This window comes from Ambystoma mexicanum, chromosome 7q (genome assembly GCF_040938575.1).
Source record: "Ambystoma mexicanum isolate Mex_15411 chromosome 7q, UKY_AmexF1_1, whole genome shotgun sequence".
In the NCBI taxonomy this organism is placed as follows: domain Eukaryota; kingdom Metazoa; phylum Chordata; class Amphibia; order Caudata; family Ambystomatidae; genus Ambystoma; species Ambystoma mexicanum.
In genome coordinates this window covers 710604730-710620033 of record NC_090941.1, presented here as the reverse complement: position 1 = coordinate 710620033, position 15304 = coordinate 710604730, and the positions used below count along the sequence as shown (strand labels likewise).

Genomic DNA, 15304 nt, shown 5'->3' with positions numbered 1-15304 from the left:
TCTCTCACAGGGAAGCATGTCCTCGTCTTGACATCCAACGCAGTGGCCATGCATTACCTCAACAAGCAGGGTGGCATGCACTACCACCCACTCTGCACAGAGGCAATTCAACTGTGGTTCTGGTTGAGAGGGAACCAAATCTCTGTCTCGGCAGTTCATCTGGCGGGGACAAAGAATACCTTGGCGAAGGCTGTGAGCAGGCAGAGCATGGTCTCACATGAGCGGGAAGTGTGCCAAGATGTCCTAGAGGAGGTCTTCGCTCTTTGGGGTACCCCAGCAGTGGATCTGTTCACAGAAACCAACAGGAAGTGTGAACAGTTTTGCTTGAGGTAATTTGCACCGAACGGTGCACTGCGGGACATGTTTCGGGTAGATTGGACCTTTCTTTCCATTATGCCTTCCCTCCGATTGCCATCATTCCTTGGGTTCTCAGGAGGTTGAAGAGATTTCGAGCATCCATGATCTTGTTCACCCCGGATTGTGCGAGGAGAACATGGTATTCCGATCTCCTGGATCTGACCATCTGTCTACCTCACTGGTTGCCACAGCGTCTGGATCTCCTAACCCAGACGGAGGGTTGTGTGCTCCATCCTTGCATGCATGAGAGGATGAGGTATGTTGACTGGGACCTCTCAGAGGAGGTGCTTGAGGTATTGCTGGCTGCACACGGACCTTCTACTAGATCTCTGTATGCGTGCAGGTAGAGAAGATTTGAGGCATGGGTCAGGGAACCCGAGACGAACCCTATCTCTTGCCCTGCCACCACAGTGATGGATTTCTTTCTGTCATTGGCCTCTTCAGTCCTTCAAGTTGCCACAGTAAAAGGGTATTTGGCAGCCCTGTCTGTGTTCAAGAGGTCCACAGACCAAGGTTCATTTTTCACCATTCCGTTCATGGCCCAGTTCCTGAAGGGCCTTCTCAAAAAGTTTCTGCAAACTCCCTTTGTTGTCCCAGATTGAGATCTTAATCTGGCCTACGTGATGGCGGCTCCGTTTGAGGCTATGCATTCATGTTCTTTGCGGCTGTTGTCCCTAAGACAGCCTTTTTGGCTGAGATCCCATCTGCCTGGAGGGTTAGCGAACTGCAAGCCTTGTGCTGCAAACCCCCATTCCTGAAGTTCTTTCGTGAAAAAGTCTCTCTTAAAGTCAGGTCCGGATTCCTTCCTATGGTGGTTTCTGAATGTCCTCTGTCCCAGTCTGTTGATTTACCTGTCTTGTACCCTTCTCTGCATCCCTCAAAGGAGGAAGAGCAGTTCCACTGCCTTGATACCAAGAGTGCGTTAAGCTTCTATGTCGCTCGTACATCTGAGTTTAGGAAATCGGACCAGTTGTTTGTAGCCCATTCCTTGTCTAGAAAAGGCCTTGCCATCACTAAACAAACCCTGTCACGGTGGATTATCTTGTGCATATCCGAGTGTTACCATTCGGCAGGCAAGGAACTTCCAGCGGGCATCAGGGCCCACTCGACCAGAGGGGTCTCAGCCTCTACGGGCCTCCAGAGAGGGGTCCCTGTTAGGAATATTTGCCGGGCAGCCACTTGGTCATCCTTACATACCTTCACCAAACACTACGCCTTGGATGTGGCACAGGGAGCTGATGCTAGGTTTGGTAGGGCAGTTCTACAGAATCTACTGGTTTAAATCTTTCTGCCCTCCTCCATTATCCTAACTGCTTGGGGAGTTTATCATGATGAGGAATCTGCGGGAGAAATGCAATCCATTGAAGGAGAAATTACCTTACCGTAATGTTCTTTCTATGGATTCTTCTCCTGCACATTCCTCATCGACCCTCCCATTCATCCCCGCTCAGAAAGTTCTGTTTGTTGTCGCTTCTGTCCAAACAAGAAGGCATCTGGTGATGGCCGTTTCTGTCTTTACAAAAAACATTGTTGTGGGTTCACCCTGTTGGGGTGTACCCTTGTTAATGTTTTAATGGCTGGTTAGCCTCCTCCTGTGGTTTTTCTTCTGCAGCGTTTAATCGCAAGGGGAATAATTTGGAGGAACTGAGGCCTGGGGTGTAATGACATGGTATATATAAGATGCCTGATGTCCGGATCCAGAGCCGACAATCGAGAGCCAGACAAGACTGATCGACGGCAGAGTCGAGGTCCACTGCGCCCCCTGCTGAAAAGTTTCCAAACAGCAGAGCTGGATGATGGATATCTATCATGATGAGGAATCTGCGGGAGAAGAATCTATAGAAAGAACATTACAGTATAGTAATTTCTCCTTTTAAAACGTTGTATGGAGCTGTTGGCAGGTTGAGATGCCTGCTTTGGTAGAGAGATTTTGGAGAATTGTTTGCTGTGACGCTTTCACTTTCTGCCCTCCTCCTGCTGTCAGCACTGCTTTGGGAGTCTATCGTGATGGGGAGTTTATTGGAGGATGCAATCCATTCGAAGGAAACATTATTGATCACTAATGTTCTTTCTATGGATTTTCCTCCTGTAGATTCTTCATTGCCCTCCTAGCCCTCACCTCTTCTGGAAAGCAAAAGGGATTTGTTTCCAAAGGAAAAAGCAAACTAAAAACGTTTGAGTTTTCATTTGTCTTAGAAATGCTGCTTCCCTCAGGTGGGGGAGTGGGAGGTGTGCTGACGTCAGCTGCCTCCCTCAGGTGGGGGAGTGTGAGGTGTGTTGAGGTAATGGGGCTTAGTTTGCTTAACATATATGAAGACAATACCATGTCTGGAACCGAGGAAGCCGGTGACCAAGAGTGAAGGCCATCGAGTTATACTGTGCCCCCAGATAAAAGTTTAAGAAAACATCTGGCTCTCGAGCATATCTATGTAGATGATGAATCTGCTGGAGGAGAATCCGTAGAAATAACATTACCAGTAAGTATGGTTTCCTTCTGTCAAATTACACTCTGCATTTAAAGTTGTTTTTTAATTATTTTTCCTGATCTTAGTAAAATAAATAGCAGTCTTTATGTTACACATTGTGTTTATACTTACTACAGTCCCAATATACAAACTTCTGCTTCAATAGCTGCTCAGTATGAGTCCTCCAAACCCCCCTTATAAGTATTGGTAAAATGGCTGCCGGGCAGTGTGCACCTTACACCCTCACAATGCACACTGAACTCTCATGAAGATAAATTTAATACAGATTTTGCCCTGCATTTCCTTTTTATTTACAAATTATCTCTCAGCAATGTCAATTGAGATTAAAATGAGTTTTCATTGCTGGATGTATGGTCGAGGTATTGTCACCAAACCAGCATAATAATGGTTCGAAGGACTCATGGCTTGGTTTTTGAATGTTAGTATGTCTCATGATTGCACTTGTAGTGGAAAGAGTTGTGAATGTCTGAGAAGATTAGGTAGCCAAGAGAAAAGCACAGTGTACATTTAAAGAGTGTTTAGTGAAGCATCTGCCTAACTGCTGTGGTACAAAACATCAAACACATTGACACATTGAAATTACTTAAGTTGTCAGCAGGAGGACATCAGTTAATATACAACTAAATACAAGAAAATGGAAGGTGCTGTTCTATAATGTTACAATGTTTTGGTATTGCGTTTCATCGTAAAACAAGTCCATATTTAAAAGTAAAGCTCAAAGCATCTCAACTACTTGTGTATTTGGAAATTGGTCATTGGTTTTACCTAAATGTTATTTCTTCTATTCCAGGTGTATTCCATGGCCTAAATGATAACTACTACATCTGAACAATTGTGAACAATAGTGTGCTGCGTGACATAGATTCTTTTTTTTTAATGTAAATTATCAATAAAGAGATTACATATTTTTAAATTAACAGCTGTTTAGTATGTTTGTTGCTTTGTGAGCAGTTCTAATACACATCTGTGCTGGAAAACATGTTCTCGTTTTTGAATTTCTAACTTGTTGACCTCCTTTGTCTTGAATTGCCTTCTGACATGCAATAGATACATCTTCTCCAGGTCTATTTAGCAATTTACGCTTTGATCATCTGATTATGTATTCATTGCATGAGACTATATGGTCCTCTGTACAATCAAAAAGTCAGAGATAAAGATTGAGCAAAGTGCCTAATGGGAATGGCCTAAAAACCTCTCTAAAGGGATTATGCCTAAGGGAATTGATATATTAAAGCAGGTTTAAGTGGCAGCTATGTAGTCTTATGCATTAGACATCAAGAAATAATCTGCATACAACAATTAATGACCACAACTCATGGCTTGAACACGGATATAGATTTTCTAATTGATTCTTTCCTTCCACGGATTCTGCAGAGCCAGAGATGGTTGGTGTTGCTGAACAGCCAGGTTGCTTATTTTCATATGCTGAGCCACCTGAAGCACAGGAAGTGTGTGGGGTTCATTATCCGTTCAACATGCTTCCCTTAGGGCTGACCTTTGCCTCAGCGTTTTCACCAGGATGATAGCAGTGGTTGCGGCACATCTCGTGGGTTCTATGTTCTTTCATCTACGGCTTTTTTTTTACAGGTTTTTTTTCCAAAAATGTTCGCTGAAAAAAACATTACATTTCAATTTTTGGCAGTCCACATGTCTCTTCTTCCCCCCACCCCCTAAATCCCACCTCCCCTATTGATTTATTACTATTCCCAACCCCCCAACCCTTTATAAGCCCTACCCCCTATATTTTTCAAAGGGTTTTTTGGGTGAAACATGTTTGTTAAAAAACCCATTGAAAAAATTGCAGTCGATGAAAGAATGGTATATGGTATACATTCTTGTGATGGGCAGAGTTACCACTTCCCCTTACCAAGACAACTGGCTCCTTCGGTGCCTCTTGCCAGAACAGGCATCAACACACTTCAAGGTCACCTCTTCTTTACTGCATGGTTTGGGCTTCTCCCTGAATGTCCAAAAGTCTTAGCTGACACCAGTTCATTGGGGCAGTCCTGGGCACTTCGGTGGGGAAGGCTTCTCACCCACTCTGCCCCCTGAGGACAGAGTCAGTAACATCTTTCTTCCAGAACCCATGCTACAAGCCTAAATTTTTCTACACCTTCTCTGCCTCCTGACATCCTGCATTTCTCTTGTGCCGGAAGCTTGAGATTGCGTTCTCTTCAGTGGCTGCTCTGCAGTCAATTTGCAGTGAGATGTTGAATCCTCTTTAGGTTTCGGAGAGGGCTGCCAGGGATCTTCCATTGTGGTCTCCTGGCGAGACCACAATGGAAGATCATCTGATTATGTATGCATTGCATGAGAATATATGGTCCTCTGTACAATCAGAAAGTCTGAGATAAAGATTGAGTAAAGTGCCGAATGGAAATGACCTAAACACCTCTCTAAAGAGCCTATGCCTAAGGCAATTGATACGTTAAAGCAGGCTTAAGTGGCAGCTATGTAGTCTTATGCATTAGACATCAAGAAATAATCTGCATACAACAATTAATGGCCACCACTCATGGCTTGAACACAGATACAGATTTTCTAATGGATTCTTTCCTCCCACGGATTCTGCATCTATGGTATATCTATCCCAGCGCAGCTATTCTCCGGAAACGTTTCTGTGGCCAGGGGGCGCATCATGGCTTCACCTTACGCCTCGGCGCAGCCCACGCCGGACATGACGTTGGGGTCCGTATATATAGCATCGCTGCACCCCATGACCTCAGTTCCTTTTTTCCGCACACTCTGTTCGCTGATCGGAACACACTCATCAAGCTTACCTATTTTTTCTTACGCCATTCCTACACCGTTGAAGGCCTCAGGCTTTAAGCTTTGTGCTTACTGTGGCCAGCAGATTTCAGTCTTGGATCTGCACCAAATGTTTGTTTATATTGCTTGGGCAGGAACATGACACCCAAGATTGCAGGTTATGCCAGTCCATGCAGCCGAAGGCCCAGGTGAGGGTGGTGAAGATCGTCAAATTTGTCCACAAGGCAAAGGGTGAGGCTCTGCGGTCTTGGTTGCACGGTGCAGAACGACACTCCAAAAAGCAAGTGGCTACGCAGAAAGAAAATGAAAAGAAGCAGCACGATAGGAAGAGCTCCCACTCCCCGAGTGAGTCCTCACACCAACATTAGTCTTCCTCGTAGAAGAGGAGCACTGCTGCAGGGAGTCGCCTGAGCATCCGGTGCAGGCACCTTTTTCAACCCAATCCTCCACGCCAGAGGAATGGAAAAACTTCTGCCTGAAGATGTTGGACATCTTCGCCAAGATGCTGGCGGCTCCGGCCTCGGCACCTGAGGCACAGGCGCCGTCCACTTCGGCTACGGCACCTCAGGGTCCCACAGTGTCTGTTGCGACCTGCAGGGTACCCTCTGGGGACCACTGCTGCACGGCTAAGCGCTCAGGCCTGGACCAGACAGAGACAGAGGTCTCTCTGTGCCAACAGGCCCCACCTTCAAGAGCTGCGACCTCAGTCGGCACGGCGGGATATGTCCCACTCCCTAGGGACGCCTTCATGTCAAAGATGTACAACATATGTTGAAGATGGCAACCAGGTCCCCTTTAGTCCGGAATTTATGGGTTCGAAGGAGGTGAAGGACTTCCCGGAAGAATTCTACGAGGAAGGCGAGGACGTGATGGACCTGCAGGGGGGCAGTGGGCTTGCACCTCCCTAGAGAATAACAATTTGCCAGCTCCCACCCCAGAAAAGCTTCAGGCTGCCTTCCAGTGCTTGATGGCTAAGGTGGGCAGTACTCTGGGGCTATCTGTCAATTCAGGTCCAAGTTTCAGTACGAACTTTGCAGTATTTTGGACAATGCCCCCAAAAAAGAGATGCTCCTTTCCTTCAGTGTGGCAGTGGAGGCCGCCGTATTGGAAGTGTGGGAGAACCCTGCCTCTGTTACGGCAGTGGACAGGGATCTGGCGAGGAAGGTACCGTCCTGCTCCATCGGACCCTGCTTCTTTCCTCCCATGCTTCGCCTGAAAGCTTGGTGGTTCAGGCAAGGTGGCTAGCCTTAAGACTTCTACCTTCTTGTCCCTTCCACCGGACAGAGAGAGTAAGAGGTTCAATGCATGGGGCAAGAAGGTGTTTGCATCGGGCAGTCTTGCACTGCGGGCAGTGAATGCCTCTTGCGCCCTTGCAAAGTTCTCCTTTGGCCTTTGGATGGCGGTGGCCAATGCTGCTGAGTATGTCCTGGAAGGAGAGATGATGGGCAGTTTCCTGTCCTTGCTGTCTGTCAGCAAGGAGGCGGCAAGCCAGATGCTGCAGTCAGAACTTGGCACAGTGGACTATATGGGCAGCTCCATGGCCACTAAGATCGTAGTCCGGTGCCACTAGTGTTTGAGGACATCAGGGTTTGTGGCCGATGTCTAGATCAGGCTGTTGAACTTGCCTTTCAATGGCCAGAACCTTTTGGGAGCTAAGGTTGACGACGCCCTCCAGAAGGTCCAGTTGTCTAAGGCGATTGCTAAGTCCTTGGGGCTAGAGGTGCAGCAGCCTACTGCACAGCCGTTGTATCAGGATAGGGGCTTTTGCTCTTTTCCTGCCTTTGCTCTGAGGTGCTGTGGTCAGTCTGCCCCGGGAAGATGGCAAGGCAGGCGATTGCTGCGAGGCAGAGGAAGGAGTACCCAGCATGCTTTGTTGGTGCTGCTGTCCCCGCTGCATGCCAAACCTGAGTGACTGGTTTTGCCAGTCATCACCAGGTGGTCGGGCGGGGGCTCTTTCCTTGATCAGCCCGGAATGGTTAAAGACCACGTCCGACGCTTTGGCTGCACTGGTCATCGAACACGGATATTGCCTTCCATTTGTTTATCACTCCCCCGGACCACAACACTCTGGCCATCCCTTTCTCTCTGGAGGTCCATTAGCTTCTGTCAAAATGCATGATCAATCTAGCTCTGCACTAAGAACGAGGGAAGGGCAGGGTACTCCACATATTTGCTGGTGCCAAAGAAGGATCGAAGCTTGTGCCCCATTCTGGATCAGCGGCTGCAGAGCTTGTTCCTACATAAGGACAAGTTCAAGAGGGTTACTCTAGCCCAGATTCTGCAAGCCCTTGATCTGCAGGACTGGTTGGTTTCCCTGGACCTTCAGCATGCCTACTTACATGTGCTGATTCATCTAAAGCACAGGATGTACCTAAGGTTTGTGGTAGATCAAAAATGTTACCAGTTCAAGGTCTTGCCATTCGGTCTTTCCTCGCTCCCCAGGGTTTTCACCAAGCTGCTGGCAGCAGTAGCAAGCTCACCTCCGGAGGGAGGGGGTTTATGTCTTTCCCTACCTGAATGACTGGCTTGTCCAACCTCGCTCCTCCGGTTTAGTGCAGAAATTCTCAGGTTTTGCCATCCCTGTCTCTCCGGTTCATTGGGGCAGTCTTGCACACTTGCCGGGGCAGGGCTTTCCCACCTGAGGACCGGGTGGCGAACATATTACGGAAGGTCAATGTCCTCCAAAGCCAGGAACATGTCCCCGCCTTGGCTTTCCTGTGCCTTCTGGACCTCCTGCATCCTAGTGGCACCGGAGGCGAGGCTGCGCATGAGATCGCTTCAGTGACTTCTCTGTTGCCATTGGTCACAGTTTAAGGACACATGTCGGACCTTTTACATGTCTCAAATCAGGTGGTTCAGGATCTCGTGTGGTGGGCAATGCGAGACAACTTGCTGAAAGGAATTTTTTGATAAGAGATTGGGTGGTAGTGCGCTTTACACTATTACAATAAATCAAAACAATAATTATTGCGATGTTTTAATTGAATCATGAACAGCCGACACGTGTTTCGACACACAGGTCGTCTTCAAGGCGCGCACAGCTATAGTCATGGAAATCCTAAAACCCCTAATGGAGGGCCGTGAGACTACACAGCTCAATGAATCAATGATGTCATGTGATTGACAAACAAAGGATGAGTAAAGCTGTAATGGCTGAGGCAGATATATCGCTCGTAAAATCGAGTAGCACTGAAAATAAATGGGATCATCTGAGAGGCGCTGTATTTTGCCAGCTTTGGCCCCAGGTGACAGTGGTCACGCACGCATATCTGACTGGTTGAGGCGCTCCTCTGTCAGCCTTAACGATGAGCGGACTATGGTCTACCGCTGAGTCTCGGAAACACACCAACTTGCTGGAGCTGAGAGCGATCATGCTAGACCTGGTCGCTTTGCTCTGCTCTCTGAAACCCAAAACTGTGCTGATCTTAACAGACAACATGGAGGCCATGCCTTACCTCAACCAATGAGAGGGTGTGGGGTTCTTGCATCTATGCAGAGAAGCAATGTTACTGTTGTTCTGAGCTCTGGGGAATGGTGTCTCTCTGACGGCGGCTCATCTGGCTGGACGAGAGAATGACGCACCAGATGCCTTGAGCAGACAGACCTTGGCCACCCATGAGTGGGAGCTCTGTCAGGAAGTTCTTGAGGAGATCTTCTCTTTTTGGGAAACTCAACTGGACCTCCTCACTTCCATTGTAAACGGGAAGTGTGAGTTGTTCAGCTCCAGGGAATTTCCTCATCAGGGAGCTCTGGGGGACTTTCAACCTCTTTTATGCGTTCCCGTCGATCCCTGTCATTCCCCTGGTTCTCAGAAGGTTGCGCCTGTTTGGAACCACAATGATCCTGATCACTCTGGACTGGGCCTGAAGAACGTGGTATCCAGAGTTGCTGGACATGTCCATCCGCCCTCCCTGGTGCCTTCTGAGGGGAGTGGAACCTTCACGCTTGGCTACTGAGAGGCTGAGGTACAAGGAGCGGGACTTGTCGGACGTCCAGTATCCTTAATATGCTTCTTTTAGCTCAGAGACCGGCTACGAAATCCATTTATGCCTACAGGTGCCATAAATGTTCTGTTTGGTGTCGGAAGAGAGACCTGGATCCTTTATCTTGTCTTCTAACCCCTGTGTTGGATTTTCTGCTTTCTTTGGCCCAAGCAGCCCGCAGATTGGCATTGTAAAGGGTTACCCCGCCGCTATTTTGTTGTTCAAGAGGTCCCCAGAACAGAGCGAGTTTTTCACAATCCCCACTGTTATGCAGTTCTTGCAGGGTTTGTGTAACCAGTTTCCATCTCAGAACAGGTTATCATGCCATGTCCTTTCTGGAGAGGAGCGCCTGCTACCTTTTTTGAAATATTTGCAAGGGACTTGGGGTTGGTCACCCTGAGTTACCTGGGGGCAACCAGACGTGGACTCCCTGCTCACTGTGCTCAGAGAGACAAAGCTTCACCTCACTGATGAGGCCCAACAAGGCTGAAACACTTGTATGGGGTTGCTTTTTGTACTCTTGTTCACAGAGGAATTGCCATAGCATTTCGGTGCTGTACTGCCCATGTGGGCGGGACAAAGACTGATATGCACATAGATATTTCCCATCTGTGAAAGGTACAGTGAGCAAAAAGCGTGTGCTGCAAGCTCTCATCTCAGAACAGGTTATCATGCCATGTTCTTTCTGGAGAGGAGCGCCTGCGACCTTTTTTGAAATGTAACAAGTTTCCACCCTGTCAGTTTGTGGTTCTGGAATGGGATTTGAATTTAGTAACATTTCTTATGGGTGCTCAGTTTGAGCCCCTTCATTCCTGTTCTATTCGGTTACTCATCCTTAAGGGGATTTTTTTCTGGTGGCTAACCCTTCCACGGGACAGGCGAATGAGCTCCAAGCGTTGTCTGTTTTACCTCCCCATTTGTTTTTTTCCATCCCGCCCCTCCCTATCCTCATCCTGCACTTGCCCTCACGCCCCCCACCCGCCTACAATTTGTTGGTTGGCTTCACCCCTTGTAACCTTCCAGCCCATTTTAATTGCACTTAATTGTGAACCCCAACCCCCTTATTCTCTTCTCCCCCCTGGCACTGTACACCTCGCCTCCCTGGCACTCTCCTTCTCATGGGACCATCCACCCAGTTCCTGCACTTCCCCACCTCCCTTCCCCCATGCACTTCTCACTACTGCACTTGCACAATCTGAATGTCACAAGGGCTATTAGGATCGCCACTTTCCCTCTTCATGTCCCCCTCCCCCCTCCTGCCTTGCTGCGCTTCGAAACGCTTGTATAAAGGCGCATTACAAATTAATAATAAATAATCATAACCTGGCACCCCATGAGACTCTGAGAGACCCAGTCACCAGTCTCAGGCAGAGTGGAAATGAACAGGGGAGAAGGAGGGGGAGGAAGAAGCGAAAAGGAAGGTCTTCAGGAGCTTCCGCAACTTGAGGAGATCCGGCTCAAGTCTGAGAGGGGCAGAGAGGAGCTCTGTTTTGCTGGTGTTGATGGCGTGGATGGTCATGTGGGTTAATTCAATTTCAGGCAGCACCTCTTCCTCGTCAGGTTCAGGTGCTTGGCCAACTACCTCCACCTCAGTGGTAGGTGAGTTAGGGGGAATATTTTCTTTCCCTCTTCTGAGTTTCTTGACTTCCTTAGCCTTGGGTTTCCCCTTTGACTTTGGCTCAGTCTTGGACTTGTTTGTGACCTTGTGCGTGGTCTTTCTGCTGTGCCCCCCCACAAGACAAAAGTCTCTGAGGTCATTTCACAGCAGAACCTTTCCAGGGACTTGCCTCTGTATATTCGCAGGAATCCTTATTAGTGTACCATTAATGGTTAGATTTACAGGCATTACTGAGAACTTGAGAGGGGGGCCTTCAGCTAACTTGGTGGGTATCAAGTGATGAATCCACCACAGTTCTACTGGCGCCACTATCCTTAAGGGCAAGAGTGTTTACTCCATTGATTAGCACACTGTCCTTAAAGAAGTGCTTGGTATTATCTAGAATACTAGCATAAGTCTCTGAGACTCTAGGCTCCCAGGGATACTAAGACTACTTCAGACTTTACCCCACTGGTGTCATGGTCACCCAGTCAGGAGCACAGATGTCCAGCCGTTCCCATTTGGGGAGCTCTTTGGGACAAAACCAAAACTCTGTGGGATGCACAATAGAGCCAGTTGGACTTTGTCCTGGCGCCTCTGGAGGGCCAGGCTCATGAGAAAGACTAACAGTGGGCAGCATCGGGCTCATCCAGCTTCCAGGCCTCATCTGTACGTGCACTAAGCATTGGGAGTGTCAGGGTGTGGTAAGGTAAGCTGAATGGCGTGGCTAAACAGCCTGGGGCTATATAAACCCTGCCCTTACACTGGTCCGTGCTTCGCGTTACTTTGCTCTAGCAACGTGACTCTCACTGTGATCCCAGTCTGCTAAAGGAACCAGGAATCCAGCAATACTTACCCACAGAACTGACACCTCAGCGCGACCGCTGCAAGAGAAGAAAAGGGAGAAAGGTTAGAACACTGCATTTCAGAAAGCACGCGAGCGCCCAGTTTATTCGCGCTCCCACTTGTAACTCTGCATACCTGTTACTCGTGACTTCTGCATACCGTGGCTCCATTGCGGCATACCACGGCCCGGTTCTGCATACTAACAGCAGTTTCAGAGTCGCAGCAGTTTCAGAGTCGCATCGTCACCTGAGAGAGAGAGAGAGAGAGAGAGAGAGAGAGAGAGAGAGAGGATGACAAGAAAGGAATAACGTCAATACACAGACAATAAGGACTATTAAAGTCAACACGGACAACAAAGATTATTAAAGTCAACACGGAAAACACAGGCAACAAAGACTAGTAAAGTCAACACAGAAAACATGGACAACAAAGACAATTAAAGTCAACACGGAAGGACGAACAACACGGAACATTACTTACCGAACAAACGACAAGGAGAACATTGAAGGGACACAGCAGGAAGAGCAGCCAACAGACAGGACTATGCCACAGCTGGACTGGGCCAGTCCTCACAGTGGATCAGTGAAGTAACTGGCCCACAGAAGAACCACGCCCCTGTAAGAAGAGCAGGACGGAGAGTCCATCATTACTAATTACCAGGTGAGCCCTCCCCCGGCATAACCATCCACAGGGGTACACAAACTGGGGAAGGGTCGGGAGGGGATGCAGCACACTACTGCGGCAACCCTCAGCTTATCGCCTGTTCCCTTCCCACGTAGGAGCAGACCCCAGTGAGACTGTCCTGAGCCTGTGGTCTAGGGGAAGAGTTCTAACAGCCCCGGGAGGACCAACCGGGCCAACGCCCCCGCAGAGACAAGTTGAGCGTAACACTGGGGAAGGAGTCTGAAGAGACGGATGCCCCTGTGATCATTTCTTCCTCATAAAAGGGGAAGGCCAGACTCAGAGTGGACCCCCGAGGTTTTGACCTTACATCTGGGGTCCCCCTCCACGTGGTCACTTGCTCCACAAACCACACAAGATCCACTGTGTCTTGGGACATAGGGAGGCTTACTGTAACCAGGTCTATGCTTGGGAGGATGATTCCCACTATTCTGAACATTCTCATGTGACTTTCCCTTGTGCTTTTTGTGGCCCTTATGGGAGGAGGTTCTATCAGATCCCCCACCTTCCTTATCTTTGTGCTTTTTTCCCCTCCTCATACTTACCAGGAGCAGCTTGTCCTTATGAACAAGGCGAATAATAATTTTCAAACACCAATGCAGATGAATGCAGTGCCAGAGGAAGTGTGGGAAAACATTCTATGCAACCTTATATGCTGCTACTCCCTTACCTTGCCCGCATACTGAAGGTATATCATCTAGAGCACTGGACCCTGACAGTTTCTTTAATGCAACACTCGGGTTACATCTAGAAGCTTGGGCAAACATTTTGTTTAGCATCTTTTCCCAGATAATTCATGCTCGCCAAATTCTGCCATCCTGGCAAAAATCTATCATTGTCCCTATTTATAAAAAAGGAGACCGTCAACTTCCGGAGAACTATAGGCCGGTGGTATATGTCCCAGGTAAATCGTTTGCCCGATTAATCCTAAAAGATTTTAATCTCTGGATTCAAACAACTAATCTACAAAATCAATTCCAGATGGGTTTTGTTCCAGGGTTAGGAACTGCAGTTAACTTGATGACACTTCATGCCATAAAATCTCATGAGTGGCAAAGGGGGCAACCACTGTACTTAGCGTTTGTAGATGTTCAAACTGCGTTTGATTCTGTTTCAAGAGACTTAATTAAAACCAACGTAATAAAGGCAGCATGTCCACCTAACTTGCATCATTGGATTCACCAATTTCATTACAACATAAGTATCCAGTTACGCCTGACACTAGACGGTAGGTTGTCAGCCCCCATTGCCACCTTTCGGGGGTTGAAGCAGGGTTGTCTGCTTGCATCAACGCTTTTTCACTTTTTTATCGTGGATATGAAGCATTATTTTACTGACACTGCTTCTGACTCTCCTAGAGTAGATCACAGAGGGATTGCTTGGTTATTCTACGCTAATGATTTGGTGTTAATGGCAAAGACCCCAAGAGGTCTGCAATTACTTTTGACACAGCTTTAGAGGTATACCGAATTAAATTTGTTGACAATTAATTTGATGAAATCTAAAGTATTGATAATTGCGACAAAACAATAACTGAAGAAGATACAGTTCATATGGTCTCTCTGAGAGAAAGATCTGCAAATTGTTAATGAGTACAAATATTTGGATCTTAATACCAATAATCATAGATCTGACCAACCTTATTTGCTGGACCTATATAGAAATATGAAAACAGCGACCTCCAAGCGTGTATTTTAAATGGTAAGTATGGCAGATTGTCAGTAATTCCATTGCTTACTTTTTATAAGCAGAAGATAGTTTCCATCATTACTTATGGATCTGAAACAAGATCATGGCGCAGCAAAAAATGTTGGTTACAGATCGAGGGCTTATTTTGGAAGAGAGTCTTGAACCTGCCGAAGAGTGTCTCTGTGTATGTCATAAGATATTAACTTGGTTTATTATCGTTATATGGCATGTACATGTGGAGAATGTGCTCCCTTTATAAGAAGTGTTTAATGTCTTGCCAAATTCTTTAATGAATATTTTATCTAAATATATATATTTAGATAATATATATATAAATATATTAACTCAACAACTCATTATATTATGAATGTGGAGAGAAAGAAGGTACAAGAATGTATGTTAGCAGCTGATATATTAGAAGATTTGTTGAAACTTAATCCAAACAGAGCGAAAACTAAATTATGGCAGGCTGATTGGATTACTAGGAGAGAAGAATCTATACAACGCCAGCTTTTACGAGAACATAGTTCATTACCAAAAAAATGACAGTCACCGGAACTAGATTTAGTCAAATTTCCGGTAGCAAGTTACAGAAATCAATTTTTGAGATTTCGGTAGCAAGTTACAGAAATCAGTTTTTGAGATTTCGGCTAAATTTGTGGCATACAAGGGATTTGCTGGCAACGCGTAAATTGATAACTAGAGCATCAAATTTGTGCAGATTTTGTTTGAGATCAGAACAGCATGAAAGACTGAAACATCTATTAACTGACTGCCCTGCCTTAGTAGAGGAACGGAGGTTGTACTTCTATTGTTTTTTCGCTGATTACCAATTGCTAACAACTGAAATTATGTGGAAAAGTTTATACAATGGACACCAAACATCGTTGAAATTG

The 15304-nt window shown here is 46.9% G+C and overlaps 1 protein-coding gene across 4 annotated transcripts in view; it reads left to right on the top strand.

The window, feature by feature from the left end:
- The window catches only part of IFT88 (intraflagellar transport 88), a 2010164-nt gene extending 2006404 nt beyond the window's left edge, over positions 1 to 3760 (top strand). For all 4 annotated transcript variants that reach the window (XM_069640006.1, XM_069640003.1, XM_069640005.1 and 1 more), the window contains one exon: positions 3634 to 3760. The gene's annotated coding sequence lies outside the window, so the exon portion shown is untranslated. The remainder of the gene's footprint in view (positions 1 to 3633) is intronic.
- Positions 3761 to 15304: the final 11544 nt, after the last annotated feature.